This window comes from Cervus elaphus, chromosome 4 (genome assembly GCF_910594005.1).
Source record: "Cervus elaphus chromosome 4, mCerEla1.1, whole genome shotgun sequence".
Lineage (NCBI taxonomy): Eukaryota > Metazoa > Chordata > Mammalia > Artiodactyla > Cervidae > Cervus > Cervus elaphus.
Window position 1 is genome coordinate 10,925,594 of NC_057818.1, and position 27,163 is coordinate 10,952,756.

General features: G+C 42.8%; 1 protein-coding gene and 1 pseudogene across 2 annotated transcripts in view; both read left to right on the forward strand.

The window, feature by feature from the left end:
* The window catches only part of CDH13 (cadherin 13), a 981,031-nt gene that overhangs the window by 105,706 nt on the left and 848,162 nt on the right, over positions 1-27,163 (forward strand). The gene's annotated exons all lie outside the window — the stretch shown is intronic.
* On the forward strand, positions 19,869-21,886 carry LOC122691572 (annotated as a pseudogene).

The following is a 27,163-nucleotide window of genomic DNA, read 5'->3' on the forward strand; positions in this document are numbered from 1 at the left end:
ATTTATTTTTAATTGAAGGATAATTGCTTTACAATATTGTGGCTTTTTTTTTTCTTTTTACCAAACATCCATTTGAATCAGCCGTCGGTATACATATGTCTTCTTCTTGAACCTCCCTGCCACCTCCCACCCCATCCCAGCCCTCTAGGTTGTCACAGCGCCCGGGTTTGAGTTCCCTGGGTCACACAGTAGATGCCCTCTGGCTATCTATTTTACGTATTTACCATCTTGAAATTCTTAATAGATTTTTTTTTCTTTGTCTCTGTGTTTTGTAAATGAAGTCTGATGGGGCACCAGAGCACGGTCTGGGGCTTGGAGCCTCCTTTCTCTGGCCGCCCCACTTCCCATAGCTTCCTCATTCATCTCCCTGAGCTGGGTTCTTGGCTGCCTGCTCCCTGACCCTGCCCAGGTCCCACTGCACCGCACTGCCACCGGCGAGCCCCAGGGCAAGTGTGTCTGTCAGGTGTATGCCTACTTGCAGAAACGAAAGGCAGAGCTACCCAGGTGCCTGGGAGGGTTTATACTCACCCCATGAATATCTTTGTCTGGGGGAGCGTGACATTAAATAGCAAAGAAAAAACACTATGACAGGTTCAGAGAGAGATGGTGGAAAAAAGGAAAAAAGTTGTTTACCTGTTTTTTGAGCAAGACACCCCACATTTTCATTTTACACCTGAAGTCCTACAAGAGTTATATGACCGTCCCTACTCACAGCCTTTTGTTTATCACCATGAGGGTGGGTGAGTGGGTGAGAAATGTGGGTCTACCCACATGTGAGTATAGAAAATCATTCTTCTGTCTAAAGGCCCAAAAATCTAGACCCTGTAGGCCAGCTCTCAACCGGCATAGCTTGTTGGTTGTATCTGTCTCCTAGAAACATACTGGCTAAAGCACCCTCAAATAATGACCATGTCGAAACAGCTATTCCTCTAAAAACTCTGCAGCCAGATTTGGTGGAAACAAGATGATGACTGAAATTAACAGAATGTTCCCCAGAACAGCAGCATGGGAAACAAGTTGTTATTTACAGTATAAACTAACAAGGCAGGCCATGACAATCGATACTCGCCCCTCTGCCAAATCTCTTCTCATTATGTAAATAGGATGGCCTGAGGTGTGAGAACAATGAATAGAATAATAGCTGGAAATGTAATGGAGCTAATAGTGGATTTCTCCGGACTGTCAACTTCTGTTCAAAGATCCTGGCAGTGAAGACTGAGAGCAGTATGTAGAGAGGAGGGTTTCTCCCTGCCTTGGTGTGCTCCTTCCTGCCGGCTCCTTTTCCTCTCTCACCTCCCTCCCTCCCCCAGCACAGCCCGTGTGTCTAGAACAATCTCCTCTGCAATCCCTCACTTCCTAAATGACTTAGCCCAGAATCTTATTTTGAATAGATCTTTGCATCTTTCAAGATTGGTTGATGCAAGTCTAAACTGATGGAAACCCTAACTCTAAAACACGTGATGTGACTTTTCCTTTTGAAAATGTCCAATTCTCAATCATTGATCACTTGTTTGAAAATAGCAAACACCTACTCAAACAAGCTTAAGAAAAACAGGGAATTACTGAGAGGACACAAGTTCAGGAAGTTCAGCCGGACCTTCCAAAGGACCAGAACTACGAGGCGGAATATTGGGTCTTGGAGACCCCAGCGTCCTGATTTGTAGCATATGCCTGTTCCTGTGGTAACTACCTCCAGCATGGCTGATTTCAAGCTACCAACATGACATCACTTACTGGGAAGTGGAGAAGAGATGCATAGTTACACCCCATTTTAATATTTCTATCATACCCAGGGATCCAACCCAGGTCTCCCACGTTGCATGCGGATTCTTTACCAGCTGAGGCACCAGGGAAGCTCAAGAATACTGGAGTGGGTAGCCTATCCCTTCTCCAGCGGATCTTTCCGACCCAGGAATCAACCCGGGGTCTCCTGCACTGCTGGCGGATTCTTTACCAGCTGAGCTACCAGGGAATCCCTTAGGTAAAATAGAACAGCAATCTGTTGTTGTTCAGTTGCCAAGTCACGACCAAGTCATGTCTGACTCTCTGTAACCCCATAGACTGCAGCATGCCAGGCCTCTCTGTCCCTCACCATCTCCTGGAGTTTGCCCGCGTTTGTGTCCACTGCATCAGTGATGCCATCCAACCATTTCATCCTCTGTTACCCTCCCTTCCTTCTGCGTTCAGTCTTTCCCAGCATCAGGATCTTTTCCAATGAGTCAGCTCTTCACACCAGGTGGCCAAAGTGTTGGAGCTTCAGCATCAGTTCTTCCAGGGAATATTCAGGGTTGATTTCCTTTAGGATGGGCTGATTTAATCTCCTTGCTGTCCAGGGGACTCTCCAGCACCGCAAGAGTCTTTTCCAGCACCACAGTTTGAAAACATCAACTCTTCAGTGCTCTGTCTTCTTTATGGTCCAACTCTCACATCCGTACATGACTACTGGAAAGACCATAGCTTTGACTATACAGACCTTTGTCCACAAAGTGAAGGTATAGACATAAGTAATCATAAGAGCAGAGATAATAAAATATAGTAAAGTAATTAAGAAATGATATATTTTGTGTATTTGTTGGCTTTGCTTTCAAGATAATTTGTTTAATCATAGAGCATATAATTAAATTTTTAATAACATCTATGGTTAATATCTGGGTTCACAAAAGTCCTGAAAATATAATAGTCAACTCTTGGTAACAGTATATTTTGGCTCCCATATAGAGCAGCCTTTGTGAGAAGAAGACAAAATGCAGAAGGAGCTGTGTGTGTTGAAGGAAATGACTAGCAGAAGGAGCAAATGGTTGGTCTCTTAAGTTCAGTCTCTTCACAGATATTTTATTTTGGCATAATTCAGAGTCAATATATAACTCTATGTAAAAAAAAAATTGGGATCTGTTCTTATCTTTGTTTTTCTCTGACCTCTCTGAACATCTCTTGTCTGGTTCTTCTTCCTACCCCCTAACTGAAGGCTTTATACTCTGTCTTTGGACATCATTTATCCTCTCTGTGTTGACAGCACTTAAGTCTAAGAAATTGGTATTGTTCCTCTGCTGAGCTTCAGGCCCATATATTTAAATTAACTATTTCCTAGACACTGCCACATGGATGTCCTACCATCACCTTGAACTCGAGGCATCTAAAACAATTGTGTGTCTCCTTCTAAAAACATCCTTCCTAATCAAGTGGCAGTGTTCTATAATGTGAGGCACAATCTTTGAGTCTTGTGCCAACTTGTATCCCTGATGTGACTTTGTTACCTTGGACAAGTCAGTGACCTTTCCTGATCGCAGTTTTACAGTCAGATGAATGGGATTGACTTTGAGTAATGGTCTTTCTGTCATGCTCCAAGAGACTTTGATTTTTTGGGTCTGCCTCATAAGTGGTCCAAGCAACAAGAAAAGAAAGACTCTAGTGGAGTCCTATGCACCCCACCCTCCCTTCAGCCAGGAACGCTCCTCTTTCATTCTTTTTATAAATTAAAGTTCCATGAAATATTCTTCTATGAAGCAGTTATCTAGAAAATTTTGTGATCCACTAAATTAGATGATCCTTTAGGTCCCTTACAGGTCTAAGCATTCCATGATTCTTCAGTTAGTGCTTATGTTTCTGTTGGCTTCAGAACTACCGGAATGACAGCTCAAGACTGCAGGACGGCCTGTTGCCCTCTGTAGTTCATTACATAGGGTTAAGGGTGGGAAGCTCCCCAACTTTGAATGTCGTCTATGGTCACTCCAAGCCCTCATATTTGATTCTCATTCAGGGTTCTACAAAACCCTTTTATGTCTATTTCTGCCCCAGGGTCCTAAAATATAAATTTTAACATGCTTTGCTTCTCCTTGCCTCTCATTCCCAAATACAAATGGACCCTCATTGATAATCACCACTGAATAATGAACAGATGATCACTGAATGAGTGACTGAATGCATACTACCAAGGAAAATTACTGTTTTGAATTCATTTCTGGGCCTGAACTTTAGAAGAGTCAATATTTGTTGCATATTAAATAAGCCAGTTGTTGAATCAACCTTTCTAACCAGCTTCCCATTTTCTGAAAAAGAGGTACGTTCCTTCTGAGAATTGCCGTGAAACGCGCATTTTGCTTTCTCTAATGCTAAGCATTATCAGCCAGAGACAAGGCTTTTGCACAAAGGTGGACAGTCAGCCATTCTCTCTCTAATCAGGGCTGTTGGATCAATATTTGTTATCAGTTGATTTATTTATTCATTTATTTAAGTTTCTAAGCAGCTCTGCCTTTTGTTGTGATGATGATACGGCAAAATGCAAAACAGCTTCTGACAAACCTTTGCTGTCTAGACTCTCGATAATGATCTCTAAAAGCCAACTCATTTTATTTGCATCCTTTTATTAATAATACACCCCCCCAACCTCCGCTAGTACTTGTCACAGTCAGCGGGTACTTCATGAGCCGAGAGTACATAGGAGGGTATTTTTGGTTCATTATTGGGTTTCTGTAATTGAAATGGCATTTTGTGAGAGCACTCCTGTATTTCAAGGGGAAACTCAAACCAGTGCAGTAGTTTCCAAGTCGTCATTACTATAACATGAAAAAGAAATTTGTCAGAAGTATGTGTGTGTATGTGTGTATACACATACGCTCACACACATACACAGACATGCACATACATTGGCGTGGATAGGCCTAATAATGTAGGCAGTGTTCTGTTTGTTCCAAATACAGTTGGTCCTATTGGGACCCAATAGACAATTAACCACGGCCTGTAGCCCTCCTCCAACTTTCCCCCTTTCTCTGATGCTTGAGGCTTACCCACAGGCCTCCAGGGATGTGGCCTGTGCATTCAACCCCAAATGAAGGCTCGTGGGGGCAGAGCGTTTACAAGCCTTCTCTTCTGACCCTCTAGTTAGATGGCGGTGATTGCATGGAGAGAAAACCAGGGAATGACAAAGGAAACCGCTTAAGCAAGTTGTGTTCGGGAAGATTAGAGAAGGGAGTGCACAGAAGGATTAATTTGAAGTCTCTGAGGAAGTAATTGTGTTCAAATAATAGTTTTTCTTGTAGCCACATTTTCTCAGGTTGGTCATTTCTGACGGAGCCTCCAATTTTCTAAAATCTTTTAAAACTTAGATTCTGGCTTTCTTCCTTCACTTTTCCTTATTTCTATTTTCTCATTCTGGTGCAGCATTCATCCATTCATTCATTCATGTATTTATTCAACTGAAGTTTACTGATGATTAAGATGAATAAAACCCCTGATTTCCAAGAGTGGAGACAAAACCAAACCAGACTGCAAACCAAAGCAATTTGGGAAATTTGCTTTGGAAATTGGCTTGCAAATGGAAACCCATTGTAGCATGGCTGACCCTTAGGTGGTGTGGGTAGGCCATGGCATTTTTGGATGTTTAGTCATTTGTTTGGATTAAATGCCTTGTTAAATATTTTCCATGCCAAAATTGTGGTAAGAGTTATGGCAGGGACATGAGTACAGTGAAGAAAATACGGAGCTAGTCGTTAAAATTATAGCAGGTCTCAGAGACGAGCAGGAAGACTTTACAGTTGGGTTGCTTCTGCTTGGGCAGAAACCAAGTCTCAGAGCCTCTGAAATGGGGAAGTTGCATGAGTACAGGCTGGAGGCAGTACAGCAAGCGGTATTTTCAGATTTAACCAGGTCCATGAACTTAGTTTAAAATGTTCAGTGTTTGACCTCTATCGAGGAAAGGTTTTTGATGAGGTGGCTTGTAAAAGTTGCATACTTTTCATATGTTACTCGGGTAGCTTGGCCAAGAACCTATTGGTTAAATGTGGACGTATTGTCTGCCAGTTCAGTTCAGTTCAGTCGCTCAGTCGTGTCCGACTCTTTGCGACCCCATGAATCGCAGCACGCCAGGCCTCCCTGTCCATCACCAACTCCCGGAGTCTCCCCAAACCCATGCCCATCGAGTCGGTGATGCCATCCAGCCATCTCATCCTCTGTCACCCCCTTCTCCTCCTGCCCCCAATCCCTCCCAGCATCAGGGTCTTTTCCAATGAGTCAAATCTTCGCATGAGGTGGCCAAAGTATTGGAGTTTCAGCTTCAGCACCAGTCCTTCCAATGAACACCCAGGACTGATCTCCTTTAGGATGGACTGGTTGGATCTCCTTGCAGTTAGACATAGCCAAAACAATTAGGGAAAGAGGAGAAGGCACCATGTTCCCAAATGGACAAGTGAAAACTGATACCCTCCTGATAGGAAGAGAACTGATGTTTCATGGAACTCTCTAGTAATAACACTAACAGCCACCATTGTTGATCACTTACCACAAACCAAGCACCCTGTGAAGTCCTCCCCATGTTCTGTTTCCCTTAACCTGCCTGGAAACAGAGATGATTAAGCCGTAGTTTAGCAGTTCCTTGCCCCGGTCACTCAGCCTCCTCTAGGCTCAGTTTCCCCTTCTGCAAATGGAGATCACAGGAGACTCTGGGGAACATTAAATGAGACCGTACTTGCTATGTGCTTAGTATGGTGTCAAGCAGTGAGTAAATAGGTCAGTGAATATTGAAGTATTGGCTAGTATTAGCACTCCTCTCCTCCTTTTACAGATGAGGAAACAGACTCAAGAAGACCTTTCGAGATATGACCGATAGCTGAGGGCAGAACTCCCAGAAAATCACGCTCTTATGAGCAACATATTAGAACAGAGAATCATCTGGTGCTCAGAGTGATGGCCAAAACAACTCTTACCTTTGTGTGACCATCACCTTGCTATTACTACTTGATCTCATTTGATTCTCATAAGCTTCCTGCGAGCAGAGATTTTGATATTTTCTACTGCTGTATCCCCCCTGTAGCAGTTGCTAGCACATTCTCCATTTGAGGACTGACCTTCAATTTTCCTTCTTCTTTCCCATGGCAAACTTCTTTGCATCCATTAGGAATCACTAAGCCTCAACACTCTCCTCTCCACCAGCCTTGCCAACTCTGTGGGACTTAGTCATTTTGTCTTTATTTCCCACACAAACTCCTAGTTCATAAAGTGGAAAAATGATTTTCATGATGTATTGTCATAGTTTTACTTCCCTGTCTATTGCCCCGCTTGCTCAGACTTCTTTAAAACTGAGACCACTTTTTACCTCTTTCCATGCCCCTAACTCCTTGCTTAGGGTTGACTCACAGTAGGCTTTTGCAGACACTTGGATAAATAACTGTAACTACCTTCATTTGTATCTGAAAAGTTTTCTTGATATTTCATATTCTCACCAAAACCCCCAAACCCAAAGACCTTCACCATTCACCCAAAGATTTTCAAAGAATGTTTACCTGTGTAACTCTCACATGCCTGGAAGGAAGCCTTGGAGCAAAAGCAAGACTGTAGCTCTGAAAGAATTATGTCAACATTTAATCGCAAGAAATAGTTATGCTGCCAAGAGGACTTCTAGAACAACTTAGCTTTTGGTTTAAAGTTCAATTTCTGAGTAATTGATCAGGTAGAAGCAATTTGACTATTATAGCTTGAATATGCAGGCTTTAGTAATGCTGTAGCATCTTAACATGTCCCTGTCAATCCGTCTTGGGACTGGAAAGCTCTCTGGCAGGTGTGTGAATTCCAAGGCAGTGGCTTTAACTCTGAGGATGTTTGGAGATGGTCCATGTCTTTGTTGATGATCCTCCAGACTGACAAAGGCAAGAAAGACTGGACCTATGATCAGAGCAATGGTCTAGTTGGTCTGGATTTGAGGAATGTTTTTCTTGTACCGAATGAGTGAAGACCTGAGCAAATCTGGGGAGTTGATGAATATTTTCCTGGCAAATGTTTTTATTTGTTCTTTTAATTGAAGTATAGTTGATTTCCGCTGTACAGCGAAGTGACTCATTTGTACACACTTATACATTCTTTATATCTTTTTTATGTTCATTTCTATTATGATTTATCCCATGATTTGAATATATTCTTATGCTATACAGTAGGACCTTCTGTTTTATCCATTCTATATGTAACAGTTTACATCAACTAACCCCAAACTCTCAGTCCATTCCCCATCCACTCTCCCTCCCCTTTGGCAACTATAAGCCTGTTTTCTAGTTATATGAGTCTGTTTCTGATTTTTGTGGGTAGGCTCATTTGTCCCATATTTTAGATTCCATATATAAATGATATCATATAGTATCTGTCTTTCTCTTTCTGACTTACTTTACTTAGTATCATAATTTCCAATTGCATCCATGTTGCTGCTAATGGCACTCTTTCATTCTTGTTTATGGCTGAATAGTATCCCACTGTGTGTGTGTGTGTGTGTGTGTGAATGTGTGTGTGTATATATACTCTTTGCAACCCCAGGGACTATAGACCACAAGGCTTCTCTGTCCATGGGATTTCCCAGCAAGAATACTGTAGTGGGTTGCCATTTCCTTTTCCAGGGGATTTTCCTGACCCAGGAATTAAACCTGAATCTCTTGCATTGCAGGCAGATTCTTTACCACTGAGCCACAAGGGAATGCAGATATATATTTATATGCTAAGCAGGTGAAGGGAAGGAGGGCAGCCCGACCCTGGCTGTAAGACTCTTTAGATATGATGGGATTGGCAGTCAGCTTTGGTCCTCTGCTCAGTCAGCTCTCTAATGTGGGAACTGTTACATTCTTATCTTCTGCTGGGAGGTGGGAAGACACATTGGATATGGGAGGTAACCACATCACAATCATTTGGTATTTTGTTAGTTACATCCAGCGGAAGATTCACCATTGTTTCTTTTATGACTTTGTAACAATATGAACTAAGTAAAAAATGTTTTTATTAATATTTCAGTATCATTAAACCACTATTTGATGATTCCTGCTTGGGACCCTATTTACAAAAATATGTCAGGCTTTATTTACAGTATTTATTATTTCATTGTGTGCTAAGAATCATACTAAAGGAGAACACACATTATTTCCATGTTACTCTCCAGCAACCCCATGGGATGAGTGCTCCTATTCATGTCTCTGATGAGGCCATTAGGGCCCAGAGAGTTCTGGGTTCCTAGCCAAGTTCTGGTGTTCAGAACCAGCACTGTCTGAACTCAGCTTTCATGTTCATCCCACCCAGGTGTCTGCTCCTTGATAAATTATCTGAGGTCTGTTGCTTTCATAACATGGTGCTGTCATGTAAATATACTGAATAAGCTCAAAGGTAATAGTGAACTAGGAGTTAGTAAGATTTAGGCATGATTAAACACCACACAGAGGAACCAAAGATCAAATTGCCAACATCCGTTGGATCATAGAAAAAGCAAGAGAATTTCAGAAAAATATCTACCTCTGCTTAATTGACTGTGCCAAAGCCTGTGACTGTGTGGATCACAACAAACTGGAAAATTCTTAAAGAGATGGGAATACCAGACCACCTTACCTGCCTCCTGAGAAATCTGTATGCAGGTCAAGAAGCAGCAGTTAGAAACAGATATGGAATAACAGACTGGTTCCAAATTGAGAAAGGAGTACAACAAGGCTATATATTATCACCCTGCTTATTTTACTTATATGCGAACATGATGAGTACATCATTCAAAAAGCTGGGCTGAATGAAGCACAAGCTGGAGTCAAGACTTCTAGGAGAAATATCAATAACCTCAGATATGGAGATGACATCACCATTATGGCAGAAAGTAAAGAGGAGCTAAAGAGCCTCTTGATGAAAGTGAAAGAGGAGAGTGAAAAAGTTGGCTTAAAGCTCAACATTCAAAAAATGAAGATTATGGCATTGTGTTCCATCACTTCATGGCAAATAGGGAAACAATGGAAACAGTGAGAGACTTTATTTTGGGAGGCTCCAAAATCACTGCAGATGGTGACTGCAGCCATGAAATTAAAAGACACTTACTCCTTGGAAGAAAAACTATGACCAACCTAGACAGCATATTAAAAAGCAGAGACATTACTTTGCACACAAAGGTCCATCTAGTCAAAGCTATGGTTTTTCCAGGAGTCATAAATGGATGTGAGAGTTGGACCATATAGAAAGCTGAGTGACAAAGAATTGATGCTTTTGAACTGCGGTGTTGGAAGATTCTTGAGAATCCCTTGGACTGCAAGGAGATCAAACCAGTCCATCCTAAAGGAAATCAGTCCTGAATATTCATTGGAATGACTGATGCTGAAGTTGAAACTCCAATACTTTGGCTATCTGATGCGAAAAACTGATTTCTTAGGAAAGGCCCTGATGCTGGGAAAGATTGAGGGCAGGAGAAGGGGACGACAGAGGATGAGATGGTTGGATGGCATCACCAACTCAATGGACATGAGTTTGAACCAGCTCTGGGAGTTGGTGATGAACAGGGAGGCCTGGTGTGCTGCAGTCCATGGGGTCACAAAGAGTCAGACACAACTGAGTGACTGAACTGACTGACTAACTGAAATGCCATGCAAACTTCCAAAACATACGTTATTCATCACTTGCTTCATATCTCAACAGCTTCCATTTGTTTAAGTTAGTGTTTTCCAAGTTGCATTGTCCTGAACAGAATGTGACATATTTTTGAAGGGGAAAGATGAGAATGGTTCAAAGCTGTGAAATTTGAAGTGATAGTGATGCCTATAAGTTTTTCCTCTTACTTATCTGATTTATATATATATATAAACCCTAACAGGAAAAAATGAAAACACAAAAATTTTTGATAGCAAGAAAAATGGCTTCTGTTTACACTGGGTTCTCACAGGTCAGATGAGCACTGAGGGCACAGAAGTTAAGAGACAGAGAGAAACGACCATCTGAGCACTTGAAAGGCTCATTGAATTTCTGCATAGGGTGTGTCTAGGGGAGTTGCCAAGTGAAACCACAATCAGTGGCAAGGAGGGGAGCAGCTGGCAGTGGGACTCAACATGGAGTGGTGCTTCCCTTCTGTCCCCCTGCTGACCTGCACCTCAGACTTCACCCCGTCTCTCCGTCTTTTCCCCAAGACAAAAATGAGGGAATTGAATGCTGTGATCACTAAGCTTCTCTCTCTGCTCCAAAGATATTCTGATTCTCAAGAGTTCTAAGAGTTCTGTGCCACTAGAATTGATTACCTTTTCATTGTTAGCGACTTCATAAAAAGAAAATTATTCAAGCTTGTATTTTTTGGCACATAATTTACCCATGACTTTTCTAAAATATTATATCTTAATGCACACAGTTCTTAAGCACTGAAGCTAACTGAAACTACCATAAAGTATTAACAGAAGATACATATGAGAGGATGTTATTTAATAAACCCCAAGTCCATAATTCTAATAATGCAAATCAACTTTAATTTTCCACTAATTAGAAGCCAGACTCTCAGTTTTGCCTCATTTATCTGCAACTCCTCCTGTCTCGGGCTGCTCAGTGATGGCCATGCTTCTGGCCGGGTCATTTCCTCCATGTCTACTGATTAAAGTCTCCTGGCCAAATAGTAGTAGGCTGGACTTGAGGGAGGGATTCCCTGGAAAGCGGTGAACAAAGACTTGGGGACTAAAAGCAAAGACTGTTTAGGTTGCAAAAAGAAGACAGTTCAGTTCTCTTTGTGTCTGTTTGTAAATATCTCACTAATCAGCAGGCTCTCACTCTTGGAGAGGCCCTGAGTGGCGTGGGTGGGCATTCTCTTCATTATCCAGCCATTGTCATGGAGTGATTAAAGCAGCATAATGAGTTTTTGAGGAAAAATGATTATCTCCAGCACTCTCCTGGAGGTACATGGACTGCTCTAAAATTGGAAGAACAAAGCAGGACATCCCTGGTACAACTGTGTAGAGCATAACCAGCAGCACCGTGGCATTTGTAGATTTTATTTAGCAGCGTGGACATGGGGTTCCAGCAGCACTGGTCTCCTGGTTAGTCCTGGAATACACCTCAGGGCCTTTGCACGTGCAAGTCTCCCTGCTTGGGATGCACCCCCACCTGATGGCTTCATGCCTCATTTCTACTTTTAATTAGTTTTTGCTTGAATGTCACTTTTTCACAGAAGTCATTCCTTCTGTTTCTAGTTACTCTTTTCCTCTGTCCCTGCTTTATCTATACAGTGTTTATCATGTTGTGACGTAGTAAATATTTAAGAGTTGTTTCTTTTCCATCTCCTCTGCTAGAATGCATGCTGCGTAAGTGGAGGCTGCCTGTTTCAGACCCCATTTGGTCCCCGGCTCTAGGAGAGCAATAATGAGCCTCAGTAACTGCTTGTCGCATGAATTTTGAAAGTATGTAAAGATACACATGAAGATCTGAGTGACTTCAACAACTTAAGTCAAAAGACAGTATTTACCTTAAAAATACACTGTTTGCCCATGTTTGGTATTTGATAAATATTTATTGAAAGAAATGAACACATGACTGGAATGAATAAATAAATTTAATAGATATAGTTTTCAATAGATACATAAATGTGCCCCTGTGCTTTAAAAGGAAAGCGAGAGTGGCAAGACCAAGACCATGGTTTTGACAGAATGTTCAGTTTCTAGATGCCCTAATTTAGAGCCCTATGACAATGCAAAAGATACAATTGTGTCTTACCTGTTGCTTCATCTTTAAATGAGGGATAACTATTCAAGCAATAACAATAATACAAATAATATGTACTTTGCAACTTCTAGTGAGAATTAGGTGAGATAATGCTTGAAAAGCAATAATCTGGGTCTGGAATCTGGGTAATAGTAACATTTCCAGGTATTGCACACATGAAAACAAAAGAATCAAATGTTTCGAATGAGGGAACGCAAACAGCCCTCCTCTATCTCTGACCTGCTGGAGAAGGTTCTGCTTCTGTCTGTCTAGGTTTTTCCTCTTCCCTGCCCTCCATGACAAGACTGGGAGGAAACGTGGAAAGGAAGAGCTTGAATCTACATCTAGAAATGGAACTGTAAAACGTGAGGGTGCTGGACAAGCAGATGTGAGAGTGCAGAGGGCATTTTGAAGTCCAATTTGCCTCCTTTGTGAGGCTAAATACTATAAGGTGCAATTTGCATCCACTTATTTCTCAGATATAACTGAGGCCATAGCATGAGACCAGGAACAGAGTAGATGCTCAATAAATAGGTGTTGGCTGATGAATGAGGATATGAATCATTATGGAACTCGTTTTGGTTGTGTATCCCTTTCACTTCTGAGGCTGAATCACACTCACAGTCACTTCACTCATTCTCAATTAATTCATTTATTTCTTCATGGAACCCCCAAAAATCTTTACATAGTTTATGGATGCCTCAGGCAGACTGAATATCGTTTTTACTTTCACTGTTTAAGAGGCTAGTGTTTGGGTGTTTTGAGTTGCAGAATTTCATAATTCTTTCGGCTACACATCTCTTGAGACCCCGATTACTGAGACTATAAACTCCTCTAGAACCATAAGAGTTCTTTGCAAAGACACTGCCATTATGCATCTTGTGAAAAGCTACCCGCCTCCATCTTTAGCTCAACTCAACAAGTTTCCATTGAGTGCCCAGCACTAAAAGTCTTAGATGGAAATTGATTCCCTACTCCTTCTATTTTAACTGTCAAAATCATAGACTACATTGTTTCTGACTGAAAACCCACTAACAGCTCCCTGCCAACCATCCCAGTGCTCCTTCCCCGTGCAGGCACTGCCTGCTACTGTTATCAATGGGGAATCTATATTGTGAATGGTATTTATTACAAGAAATTATGTGGCATAAAGAGAATAATTGCCTTCATAAGCATGTATTTTTTTTTATACTATGAGCTTCCCAATGGGAAGTCATACTGGGGAAAGCATAATTGCTAATTCCAGTGTTACACATAACTCTGAGGAGTGTTTCATGGTCTGACTCTCTGAGTGTCATTTCTTCCTGTGGAGAGGGAAGGAAATAAGCTTCCATTGAGAAATCTACACAGGGCCAGACCCTGTGAGTTCCCAGACATGAGTTTTGCCTTATAATAACTTGAGAAGTACATGGAATCATCCTTATTATAAAAAAGAACCAATTTCACTGGGCTTAAATAACTTCTCATAAAATCACCTCCTTATAATTATGTGAAATCAGGATGTAAGACCAAATTTCCTAGGGAATATTCAATGACTCTTTATCCTATACCAATGTTTCTTTTTGCCAAATTTAAGAAATGAAGTGTCCCCAAGAGCCACCTACCCCCAAATATTTTCCTCATCACTCCACTTCACTATCTGAAAGTCCACCATCAAAATCATTCTTCTAAGGCTGGAGTCTTCTTAGGCTTCTACCAAAATGGGGAATGTCTAGTGCAACCTCTGTTTTTCCATGTTTGTGTGTGTGTGTGTGTGTGTGTGTGTGTGTGTGTGTGTGTGTGTGTAACATATTTATTTTTAACTGGAGGATAATTGCTTTACACCGTTGTGTTGATTTCTGCCATACATCAGCATGAGTCAGCCATGGGCATACATATGTCCCCTCCCTCTTGAGCCTCTCTGCTATCTCCCACCCCATCCCACCCCTCTTGGTTGTCACAGAGCCCCGGTCTCAGCTCCCAGAGTCACACCGCAAATTCCCACTGTCTGTTTCACATATGACAGCGTATATGTGTCCCTGCTGCTCTCCATTCGTCCCAGCCTTTCTTTCCCCCGCTGTGTCCACAAGTGTGTTCTCTATGTCTACGTCTCCACTGCTTCCTGCAGCCTCTTTTTTAAGTCAAGGAAAATTTATAGAATTTAGGTCGAAATGCACCGAGAATAATTTACAAAAATTCCTAAATACAAAGCTGATATATTTAACACCAGGTTCAGATCATTTCTGAAGAATTGAAGCTCCCCCTTTAGCTCTAGGGAGGTCTGAGGTCTGACCTCAGACTAGGGAAACACTAGGGAAACACTGTGCTAACTGAATGTTGACACAAAGATCCAAGGTGCTACATAGATCCTGCATCTGGTGGACTGGAGTTCACACCGGGTCCTGCCAGTTGCCATTCACGCCCCCAGTATACACTTGCCTAAGCCAAGGTTCAGACCTCAGCTCCACAACCTTCTGCCTGATTAGCTTTGGCAATTAATCTACAGATAAATCAGCTAATCTATAGAAGTTTAGTTTCCTCATGGAAAAACAGGTTATTTCTATCTCTTACTATTGTTACAGGATTAAACAAGATGGCTCTTAAAAGCACTTAGCCTAATGCTGGACACAGAAAGAGTAGTCAATATGTGGCAATAATAGCAGTAGCCATGGTTGTTGCTATCTTTACTATCTATTATTATTATCCAATACATATTATCCATTATTCAATAAGTTCCAATAGATCTGACTAAATGCCTCCTCCCCACCAACTGCTTTTCTTCAGCATTCCTCAGTGCAAAATGTGAGATGTCCTTTGATGATAAAATAGAATATTTACCTTATCTTCAAGGCTCATTTGTACCCAACATACAATTTTTTTTAAATTGCATTTTATTATAAAAATCTTCAAACCTAGAGAAAAGTTGAATTTTGCAGTTGGCGCATGTGCACTCACCATCTAGATTCTGCCTTTAACATTTTATCCCCTGTTTTATTTCTGCTCTCTCTCCCCCTCCATGCATCCCTCTATCCATCCATTAATCCACCCCATGATTTTGATTTGAAGAATTTCAAAGTGAATTGTAGACATTGATATACCTTCCTCCTAAATACTTTAGCATGAATATTGTTAACTAGTATTTGTGCATACTTTTTTTTTTTTTTCTTTTGATGTAAAATTTACCCATGGTGAAATGTATAAACCTTACACGTATACTGAGTTTAACATGCACACGCATCTTTGGAACCTAAACCCTTGTCAAGATGTAAAAGAGTCTCATTATCCCAGAAAGTTCCCTCAAGCCTCTACCTAGCCAATTCTGACACTCCCCCAGCAACCCCAAAACAACCACTGCTCTGATTATTTGGCCCCACGGATTAGGTTTTTTCTGTTCTAGAACTTGGTATGAGTGGAATCATGCAGCATGCACTCTTATGCAGGGCTTCCTTCGCTCAACACGTTTTCAACGGTAACCCACACTGCACCAGTGCGCCCTCTGAGAGCACAAACAGCGCGTTTTGAGTTGCTGCCCGCCAAAGTCTTCCTCATTTCATCTCGCTCCCCGTCAGGCTTAAACTCCTATGCCACGCACACTTGTCTCCTGGTCCCTGGCCCTTCGCTTTCCCCGCTCAGGGCCTTCGCTCGCAGTCTTCCTCCCTGCGAGGCCCTGGCCTCTGCCATCCCTCTCCAGCTTTCCCTCCAGGGCTCATCTCCAGCCCCAGCACCGCCCTGCCTCCTCTGAGGACTTCCACAAGTTTCTCCCTGAGCTCCGGACACAACTCCCAGCTCACTGATGGGTGCTGCTGCTGGTGATCAGGTCAGGACTCGGAGGGAATAAGGGATGGAGAAAGGAACTGAGCGTCCCAGGGAGGGGCACTCTTTACTTATAAGAGCCAAATTAAGCAAGACCAGAGTGGTACCTGCAAGACCCCAAAGAGGAAAGGGGTAAGGAGAGAGAGAAGAAGAGCTGAGAGGATCAGCTCTGTCTGAGTGATGGATGTGAGTTGGGTTGAGGCTGATGGTTCAGAAGAGAGAGAGGGAAGTTGGAAGGAGTAACTGCTCTCATGTGTAAGTTGTCTAAGTACGAAATAACTGGATTGATTTTCCTCATGGCTGGTGGGAGTGCTTCTCCTTGCTACACAGTCATGCAACATACATCTCATTTTCTCAAATAAACTGCAAGGAAGTCTCTTACTGTTGACTGGGACAAAGTTTCATAAGGTGTTTATTTTATTCCCCGTGGTGACCTGCACACAGGAGCCACAGTAGATACCCACTGATTGCAAACGATGCCTCTCCCCTGACTATTCATTGTAGCAATTAGTTTTATTGATATTTGGGGGGCTGATTTTAATGTGTATTTGACTGAATTGACCATTTCAGCCACAAGGCTTTGTAGCAGCTATGTCCACCAACTCTACCAAGAAAATGGCAGCTGGAGACTTTTCCCATTTTATTGCCATTTTACTACCATACCATGGTAACATCTCACCACGAATGGTCATGATACAAGGTCAATTTTTGTCCTAAAAATATGGTATAGTATCAACCTCTGTTCCTGTTGCTCTAAAATTAAAATAGAACACTTTGTACCCAAAGTTTTGTCCCTCAGACTTCAAGCCTAGTGCTTACATCTGTTTATAAGCCAGCAATAACGCCACTGGGCCTCTCTGGTGGTTCAGATGGTAAAGAATCCGCCTGCCAATGTAGGATATGCAGGTTTGATACTTGGGTCGGGAAGATGCCCTGGAGAAGGAAAATGGCAACCCACTCCAGTATTCCTGCCTGTAGAATCCCATGGACAGAGGAAATTGGTGGGCTACAGTCCATGGGGTCACAAAACAGTCAGACACGACTGAACCACCACCATCAGCAATATCTCCACTGGAGGAGGAAAAGGGTCCAGCAGCCACTGGACATCAGTCTCTTCCTCTTGATGTTTCTTACTTCCCTAACCCAGTAGACTTCCACAATTAAGACAGATTCTTATTCAGTCTAACAAGAAGATCAGAAGCTATTCAGTGTCAGCAGACTCACTTTTATGCCTTTAGTATTTTGTATTTTGCCAATATTTCAAGGTACTTTGAAGGTCCCCGGCTTTCTCATGAGGGCTGGGCAAGAATGTTCAGGAGCGATCATTGTGATGACAGCTCTCTGATTAAAAAGACAGCTGGTGAAATCGAGATAGAACAGCAAATTCAGAAACATCATTAGCAGGATTCTATTTTGGCTGGGTCTAATCTTCTGCGGGGTCACCATGTTGCCTTCAATGAGTCTGACCATTTTATATCATTTAGATTGAAACAGACCCATCATGTCACAGGCAAATGCCTTTATCATATTTAATTAACCCAACACCATGTAATAATCTCCCTGGTAATTATCCCTGGCCAGCAATTGAAAGCATGAAGGAACAAATAAATCCTCCCAGTTGCAGGTATATGTAAGCTGTTACTTGGTGCCATGGCAGAAGAGTATTGACAAGTTACTGTGCAATACTAATTATACTAAGAAAATGTAAATGGCTTCATCAAAAAAAGAAAAGAGCCAGATGGCAGGCTTTATATACTGTATCCTCATATGTTAGGAAATGGGGTATTAAAAAGGCATCCCACCCTCTGCATCAGAGAAGAAGAAGGAATATAGATACCTGTGTCTTTACAGATGCCAGACTGAACCTCCAACTGGGGAAACTTTTTGGAAGGAGGTAACGTTCAGAAGGACATTAGTGGCTGTTGGTATTTAGGTCTCATGATGCTACCCAGGACATAGGTGAAAGAATATTACTTAGACTGATGCTACCTTTTTCTTGTGATAGTAGTTGCTGGAGAGAGAGAGATGGGGGGAATTGACCTGTTCCATAGTGCCCTGGGCTTTTCCTTCATGCTGGCAAATGATAAATTATTCATAAAAAGACATGTACCCATCCTGTGGTGAATCAGTGGGCCTCCATTGAGCTGGTTTTTCTAATGCATCAGCAAGAACAGACTTACCTGAATGCATTGCAGTTAAAAAACAAAATTCAGTTGGAAACAATAGACTTAAATCTGCAACAGCACATGGCAGAAAGGAAATTTGATTTCAAAGGTGAGATTTGGCAAGCCTGTGAATGCACTCTGCAAACTGCACAAGGAATTGGATTTTTTAATAAGCGTAGAGTTAGTTCTGAATTCTCTTGTTCTTGAATTGCATACCATCTCACCCAGCTGCTGTCCCCAGCTAATGTCACCAGAGCTGAAGTGACAGCCAAAGTGTGACTGTGGCTTGGGAATCATTTGAGCCTGATTCTCTGGCTAGGTTGGGCTGCTACCTGCCATAACACATGGCTGTTATTAGCCTTATTAGAAAACAAATTTGGAAACCATTAACCGAGAAGGGTGTTTGAATAGTAATGTTCTCCCTTACTTTCCACTCCTTATTGTTTCATGTGTGTGTGTGTCTGTGTGTATGTCGTGCTATTGTTACTCAACCAGTCAATCAAAATGCTGTTTATTATAAAAGTAATTCTCCTTAATTAGAGAAAATTTGGGACATAAAAAAGGAAGAGAAAGAAAAGCACTCAAGGGTTGCAGCCCAAACATGATCATTAGTAACAATTTACTGTAGTTATTTAGAGCCTTTTCCTTTATGTATGCATTTTAAGTTGGTTTAGCTTTTATATGGTTAGACTCATCATGAATCATATATTCAATATTCTGCTTAAAAATCATAAGTTTAGCCTATATAATTAAATTAGCTCTAATTATGCTTTGAGTTGTATTACCATTCCATACATAGATATCATTTTATAATTATTACACAGTCAGTTCTCAATGGCTACATAATATTCCTCTGTTTAGATGTATCATATTTTGGTTAAGTATTTCCTTATTGTAGTATTCTTGAACGTCGTATTCTCATTTTTTTTTCTTTGTAGATTAAAAAATTTAAGTTGTGACTTTGGTATAAATTAAAATTTGCTTGCTTCATTTCACAAACCTTTTCTCATTTTTTCACAGTTTTTTTATAAACATTTTTCTTCAGTTCAGAAGCAAAGTTTTATCCTTTAATCAAACAACGGAGAGCACGCGTGCTTCCTTGCAGGCCGGAAGGCCGCCCTGGCCGCTTTATGGGGTCACGGGTCAGTGGGGAGGGGGCGGGGTTCTCACGCGGGAGCCGCCCTGGTGCGCAGGCTCCAGGTCTTAGTTCCGGCCCAGCGTCCCCACACGCGGCTCGCTGCCGCCATCTTGAACTGGGTGTCTGGCGAAGCTTCTGCACTCGGTCCCCCAGCCTGAGGTGTCAGCACGGCTGTTTCTACTTGGAAGTCTGGTCAGAGGCACCGGGTGTAAGGTCTCTGTAAGTGGCCCCTATGCACAAGTGAAACTAGACAGGACTTAATGAAGCTCTGGTTCTTGATGTCTCATCGCAGGAAAAAAATTCAGTGACCGACCAAGTGATAAGTAAGAAGTGGATCTGTTTATAGAGAAAAGCACTCCACAGACAGTGTGGGCCATCTCAGAGGGCGAGTGCTGCCTTGGGAGAAACACACCCCACAGAGTGTGGGCTGTTGCAGTTGAGAGTGTCCTATGAACATAATTTTCAATGGTCATATATTTTTTAAAGGCAGAAAGCAGCCTTTCCATCAGGCGGAAAATTAATCAGCCCTGACGAGAAGCAGAGCTGAGCACGGCGGCCTGTAATTAAGGGACGCATGCCCTTCGGATTATCTCGTTAGTTTATCAAGAAAACATTTATTATAATTAATTTTCAGACAAGTTCTACTACTCCAAACCCACCCAACAAGGACTCTGAATCTGTCCAACCAGGCGAAGCAAGACCTTCCACTGTGTCCCCTGGATTTGGGCTGACTTTGCACCTCCAAACAACCTTAGCATGATGTCTTATCTTAAGCAACCGCCTTATGCAGTTAGTGGGCTGAGTCTGACCACTCCGGGCGTGGACTTGCTGCACCCCTTGGTGGGCTACCCGGCCACCCCTTGGAAACAGTGGCAGGAGAGGACAGCGTTCACCTGAGTGCAGCTGGATGTGCTGGAAGCACTGTTTGCTAAGACTGGGTGCCCAAACATCCTCATGTGGGAGGAGCTGGCGCTGAAAACCAACTTGCCTGAGTCCAGGGTACGGGCATGGTTTAAGAATCAAAGAGCGAGGTGCTTCCAACAGGGGCAGCAACAGCAGAATGGAGGTCAAAACGAAGTGAGACCTGCCAAAAAGAAGACGTCTCCTGCCTGGGAAGTGAGTTCAGAGGGTGGAACAAATGGCCAGTTCACTCCCCCTTCTAGCACCTCAGTCCCAGTCATTTCCAGCAGCAGTGCTCCTGTGTCTGTCTGGAGCCCAGCTTCCATCCCCCCACTGTCAGATCCCCTGTCCACCTCCTCTCACTGCATGCAGAGGTCCTACCCCATGACCTATACTGAGGCTTCAGGTTATAGTCAAGGATATGCTGGCTCAGTTTCCTACTTTGGGGGCATGGACTGTGGATCTTATTTGACCCCTAACGCATCACTGGCTTCCTGGACCAGGGACCGCACTCAGTCCCATGGGTACCAATGCAGTCACCAGCCATCTCAGTCAGTCCCCAGCTTCTCCTTCCACCCAGGGAGGTGGAGCTTCAAGCTTGGGTTTTAACTCAACCACTGATTGCTTGGATTATAAGGACCAAACTGCCTCCTGGAAGCTTAACTTCAATGCTGACTGCTTGGATTATAAAGATCAGACATCTTCATGGAAATTCCAGGTTTTGTGAAGACCTGTGGCCTTCACAAAAATCATCTTTCGTGGGTGATTTTTAAATGTACTGTGCTAGACATTCCAGTTTTAGCCAGGCCTTGGTTAAAAGAGTTAGATGGTATGATGCCCAGACTCATCTTCTGATCAATGTCCTTGAAGGCACAGAAGGAAAATGAAAGGCCTTAGTGAGGGCCTACCAGCCAGCTACCTGAAATAGACAAATCAACCTACTTAATACCTAAGATCCTGTCATAGTTTTAGATCATTGGTTTGCCTGATTCACATAGTGATCGAAAGCAGTCTAGCCATGTGCAACCAAATTCCACCAAAAATAAACAAGCAGAACTAAATCGTGAGGGGAAGGAGGGAAGGACATAGCCTTCTTAAGCAGAGGTGTTCCAATGTTTTAGCCAATCCATGGCTGAATCTTAGGAATGGACAGTGTCTCAAGCTCACTCACGTTCCATGACCAACTGGTAGTTGGCATTGAAAAGCTTTTCAGGGCTGTGTGAGTTGTGCAACTGACTGTCCTAGCTGCATTACTTTATTTAGAAAATAATGTTCATAAGGAGTCAATATGTAGTTTAAGAGACAGTCAGTGTGTCTCATATAAATGGTACATCTGTGGTTTTTAGTCTGTGCTAGACTTCAGAACTGTGATCTCCTGTTATTGTATGCAGCCTTGAACTCCACCTCTGCAGGGTTTCTTCTGTGATTAAATAGGTTATAATTATAAGTAAATTCAGAGCAACTGAGTACTTATCTATGAAGATTACCTTTGGCTGGAGGTGAGCGTCACTGAAACTTTACAACAAAATGTCTCTGGACAAGGAGAGTAAGAGAAGAGAAACAAAAGGACACTAATTCATCATGTAATTTACTGTTGGTAAGCCTAGCAGTAGACAGACATTGGTCAATTGCTCTGACCCTGATGAATTTATAAACTGAGATCATTGTTGTTTATGCTTGCAGATGTTAGCTGGAAAAGTTATATATGCATAAACCTTTCTTCCTGGTTTGGCAGATATGTATAATTATATTAAAATGGTTCTAGCACACACACACACACACACACACACATACACACACAAAAGCAGAAAGCAGCCTCATAACTACTCCTTTGTGTTTAACTCCTTTAGCTATTCCTTTGTGTTCAACTACTGAGATAAAGGTGCTTTCTAATTTTGTAGAATATTAAATGATAGTTTCATTAGTTAATCAAAATGCATTATGTATCAATTACATACAAAGCACTAGGCTAAACTGGTTATATTTGTGCTTAAAGCTTTTTCAAGTTTAGGACGCTTTACTTAGGATGTCTAAAATAGGTGCCATTGAATCGAGTGGGATGTGTGCTTTTAAGGTTGTGGGTAGATGTTGCCTGATGGTTTTGGTGAAGGTCTGTTATTAGTCTGTTTTACCACCAGCACTTCATGAGTGCTTGTTTCACCAGTTCTAAGTAATAAATGTTATCTTCCCCCATGAGAAGAAGGTAGAGACAGTGGCACAAGGAACTTTACTGGATAATGAACAAAACGTTGGTCCCATCCCTTTGAGGGATCCTCGTTACTTGTTACCCTCCATTGAGCCCTGTCTGACTGCCCTGGTTTTGCAGGAAAGATGGAGCTCAGAAACAAGGCATGCTTGGATTTTAAGGTCACAGAGCTGGTCAGCTGGGACCAGAGCTTTTCCAGAAGACTCATTCCCTCTGCAGAGGGAAAGACAAATGTAGGTCCATTTCAAGAAAGGACAGCCAAAGAGCTTAAACTCTGATTCCAAAGGGTGGTGAAAGCTCAGCAGGACATCGGACAGTCCTCCTAGCTGGGAGGACTCAGTCATCGACTATTCCAAGGGAAGCTCTGAGCTGGAGGGCAGGACAGACACTCTTTAATAATAGCAGTAACAGCAGCAGCCTTTATGGAAGACACATCATGAGCCAGATGCTATGCTAATCCTCCTAGGTGACTTATCTTTTTCATTCTCCCAACAACCCTAGTAGTAGGGACTTTGTTGTTTTGTTCAGTCACTAAGTCGTGTCTGACTCTTTGTAACCCCGTGGACTGCAGTGCACCAGGCTCCTCTCTCCTCCACTGTTTCCAGAGTTTGCTCAGATTCACGTCCATTGAGTTGGTGATGCTACCTTACCATCTCACCTCTGCCTCCCCCTACTCTTTTTGCCTTCAATCTTTCCCAGCAGCAGGGTCTTTTCCAGTGGATTGTCTCTTCACATCAAGTGACCATAGTGTTAGAACTTTATCTTTGGCATCAATCCTTCCAATAAATATTGAGGGTTGATTTCCTTTAGAATTGACTGGTTTGATCTCCTTGCAGTCCCAGGGACTCTCAAAAGAGTCTTCTCCAGCATCATTATCTAATAAGGCAGGGACTTATTAGGTCCCTTTTATAGATGAAGAAATATAAACTCAGCTTAAATAACTTTCCTAGTCATACAGTTTGTATCAGAATCAGGACTTGAACTCAGAGCTTTAGAAGGCATGTCCATAAAACTGTCAGTTTGGTTCCTCTGAAGCAGACTGTGGATGAGAAGTTGTGTGAAAGTGACCCGTTAGATTCCCAGGCAACACTGATAGGGAGGAGGGGAAGTAAGATTGGGAAAGGGGAGGGTGAGCAAGAGTGTGGGGTCAGGCCAGGTCCTAGAGAGGTAAATTTGGCCTAATCCCCCAGAGAAACCGGGGAGTTGTGGGTGGCACTTCCATGTTGGCCCATTAGTGCAGAGGGGACTTGAGTATTTATACCTCTGAACCAACAAATCCAACCAGTTCTGGGAGCTTCTAGGATGAGAGACAAGCAGGAACATAAATGCCCAGACACTTCCTGTCCTTCCTGATTACAGGCAAAACAGATCCTGGCAGCCAGGATGCAGCCTTTGTCAAAGAGGAACACAGAGGCCCATGGTGTGCAGGCACTGGCTTGAAACTAACTGTTAAATTGTTAGGAATTTTGCAAGCTAGTTAACCTCACATTGATAGCTTGAAATCAGCCATGGTGGGAGTAGTTACACCATGGAAATTGGCTTACATTACAAATTAGGGCTCTCCCATCCCCAGAGGTGGTTGTTAAATATTTACTGGCATACCACCGCAGGTGCTGGCTATTAGGAATGAATGCACGCTGGGACCCGTGTGCAGTAAAGTGGCAAACAGGTCTGAGGGGATGTGGATGGAGCACTGATAGTATCTACTGCCTTGCTAATCTATACCAAGTGCTAAATGCATCGTAAGCCCTCTCCTCCCCCACCAGCCTGCAGGCACACACGCACATGCACACGCACACACACAAGGCAGGGGGCGCTGGGAGGAAGGGAAGTGGTGAGAAGGAGGGTGACCAGTTGGATTTCAGGGCAGAGTCACATCTCTGAAGCTGGACAGGGCCTGGGTAGGAGGAATGACGAATAGACAAGCCTAGGAAGAAGCTAGATAACAGCTAATGAAACGAGTGAGCATTTTACGGTGCCAGACTGAGCTAAACGCTTCACTTTGGTGACTCTTCGTAGGAGCCCTAAGAGGTAGAAATTACCATCATCTTCACCATCTCATTTTTACAGATGATGAAACTGAGGTTTAGAGAGGTAACTTGTTCAGCATCATAGGGAAAGAATTGAGCTTTGAACACATTAAGTCAGATTTCAAAGGCAAATCTTTTTTAAGCCCACTTCCTACAGAAGTCAACCCATGAGCCAATGAGATGGGCGTATAAGGTGGTAAAAGGGTCATCAGGATGCCCCAGTATTAATACCCTAATCTTACACAGTCTGGTTGTCAGAAAAGGAAATATAGAAGGAACATCAAAAGCCAGAAGTAGTGGTTGGGTGTTGGTGTGGAAAGGATGGTACCCATCTCCCCTCAAGTGATGGAGCTCCAGTTATACTGTCTTCCTGTCTCTGAATCAGCTCAAGGCTGGGGCCCATCACACAGGATGCAGAGGCTGAGAAAGGCAGAAAAACCTGGGGTATGGGCTGAGCCAGCAGACACATTTTCAATCAGGCTTGTCTGAATTCTCTTGTGGCAGCAAAGATACATGTTCCCCTTATTCTCTGTGGCTTTCTTTGCCACGTTGTGAAAGTGCCTCGTCTCCCTTCTCTGGTTTGCGCATCCCTGGATTGATCCAGTGGTCAGCAGCAAGGAAGTGTGGAAGGGTCTCGGAAGTTGCCGCTCTCGCTTCATCACTGCCGTGCTCGTCTCCTTGTGCTTTGGTGCCCCAGGGATCCTTTGACATGGGTGGTTTTGTAGGGGGAAGTGGTGGAGGTAAGTGTCTGTGGGACATAATGGAGACATCTGAAAATTTCCTTGGAATATTATTAGCTCATTACAGTTTTCTGTTTGGCGTTTTTTGTCTTGGGTTTTATCCCGTAACAGTCTAGAGCTGCCTTTCAAGTGTCATTGTTCTCCAGTACTTTTGCATTTTCTTCTCACTTATAAAGCAACTTCACTGAAGCAAACTGAACATAAAACCTTTCTTATTTTGCCAGTTACATTTTTTTCATTTTCTTAATTCATCCAAGAATATTGTTTTCCTTTACATCTAACTATTCGATGGAGCTTCCTTTAAAAAATACCTGTCTACCACTAGGTCAAGAATGTAGGTCTGGGGCCATACTGCCTGGGTTTGAGACCCAGATCTTCCATTTACTGTGTACAGCTTTAGATCTGTTTCTTACTTTCTGTATGCGTTGGTTTGCCCATCTGTAAGTTGCAGCTACTTACAGTACTTATTGGGAGAGATAAGTGGGTGCATATGCACAGAGCCCTTAGAAATATGTCTGGCCCAGAGTAAGTGCTGTGTATTGTCAGCTACCACCATGTATTTTTCAAGTTTTAATCTTGACCTTAAAGAAAGAATTATTTTATTCAAGAAGCATTTATTCAACACTTAGCATATGCTTGGTTTTGTGCTATGCTTTTCCTTATCTATTTTGTCTAATAACAACTTAATTCTCACCACCGCGCTGTGTTAAAGTCATTATTGTTCTTGTTTTCTGGGGTCTGAGCCCTGGAAGCACCGTGTGGCAGGTGTGTTGGCCAGGATTGGTGAGGCTGTGCTGTAATCACAGACCAGCACAGGTCTCAGAATTTGTTGACAACACAGGCTTAGTTCTGTCTCTTGAGAAACCAAGTCGGGGAGCACTCCCCTGTGAGGGGGCTGAGTGAGCGAGGCTGCCCTCTCTAATTGCCCCTCCAGGACTAACTGTGCTCCTACAATTACTACTGCTGGGAAAAGAGCGTTGGGAAAGTCTCCTCGGAGAGGCTGTCACCGGAAAGGAAAGAGGCCACTTCTGCCTACAGCCCACGTGCAAGAGCGTCTCGAGGTCTCTGCCCAGTGGGCTTAGGAATCATCACCCTCCCGTGTGCCTGGAAGGAGAACAGGGCAGGGTGCGGTGGGCGATGGAAGTCTTCACCTCCCACGTGTGATTTTGAGCACATTGCTTAGCTGTTCTAAGCCTCAGTTTCCTTATTCGTGAAATGGGAATGGAAATTGCACCTACGACTGCTACGTACAGTTGTGGTACTGAGTGAATGGGATATGAGAATGTAAAGCTCTTAGAACTGTACCTGGCACGCAGGAAACAGCCATTTTGTGGTCACTGGCATCATTTTCTGCAGGAGAATAAACAGTGCTTCATGAATCAGGGGTTTCCGTAGCCACCGCTTTGGATTCAGTCATGAGTGAGCTTGAGTTTCAGTTTTGTCACTATCATCTGTATGAGCCTGGGAAGTGTTTTGCCTTCTCTTACCTTCACTTTCCTCATCTACAAAATGGAGTGGACTCATACCCTTCTCACAGGCTGTGTCACGGGTAAGATCACGAACATGGATTGATTCTTCAGTAAGATGAGCCAAGTGTTTAAAATCTGTTGCATCAGCTGAAGAAACGGAGCCACAGAGAGGTTAAGTAAGATGCTTGACATTCTCTAGTACATTGGTGAACACTGGAGCTAGGGTTAAAAACCAGGTGATTTGGCTTCTCAGCCATTGACCTTGACTTGTACACCTCA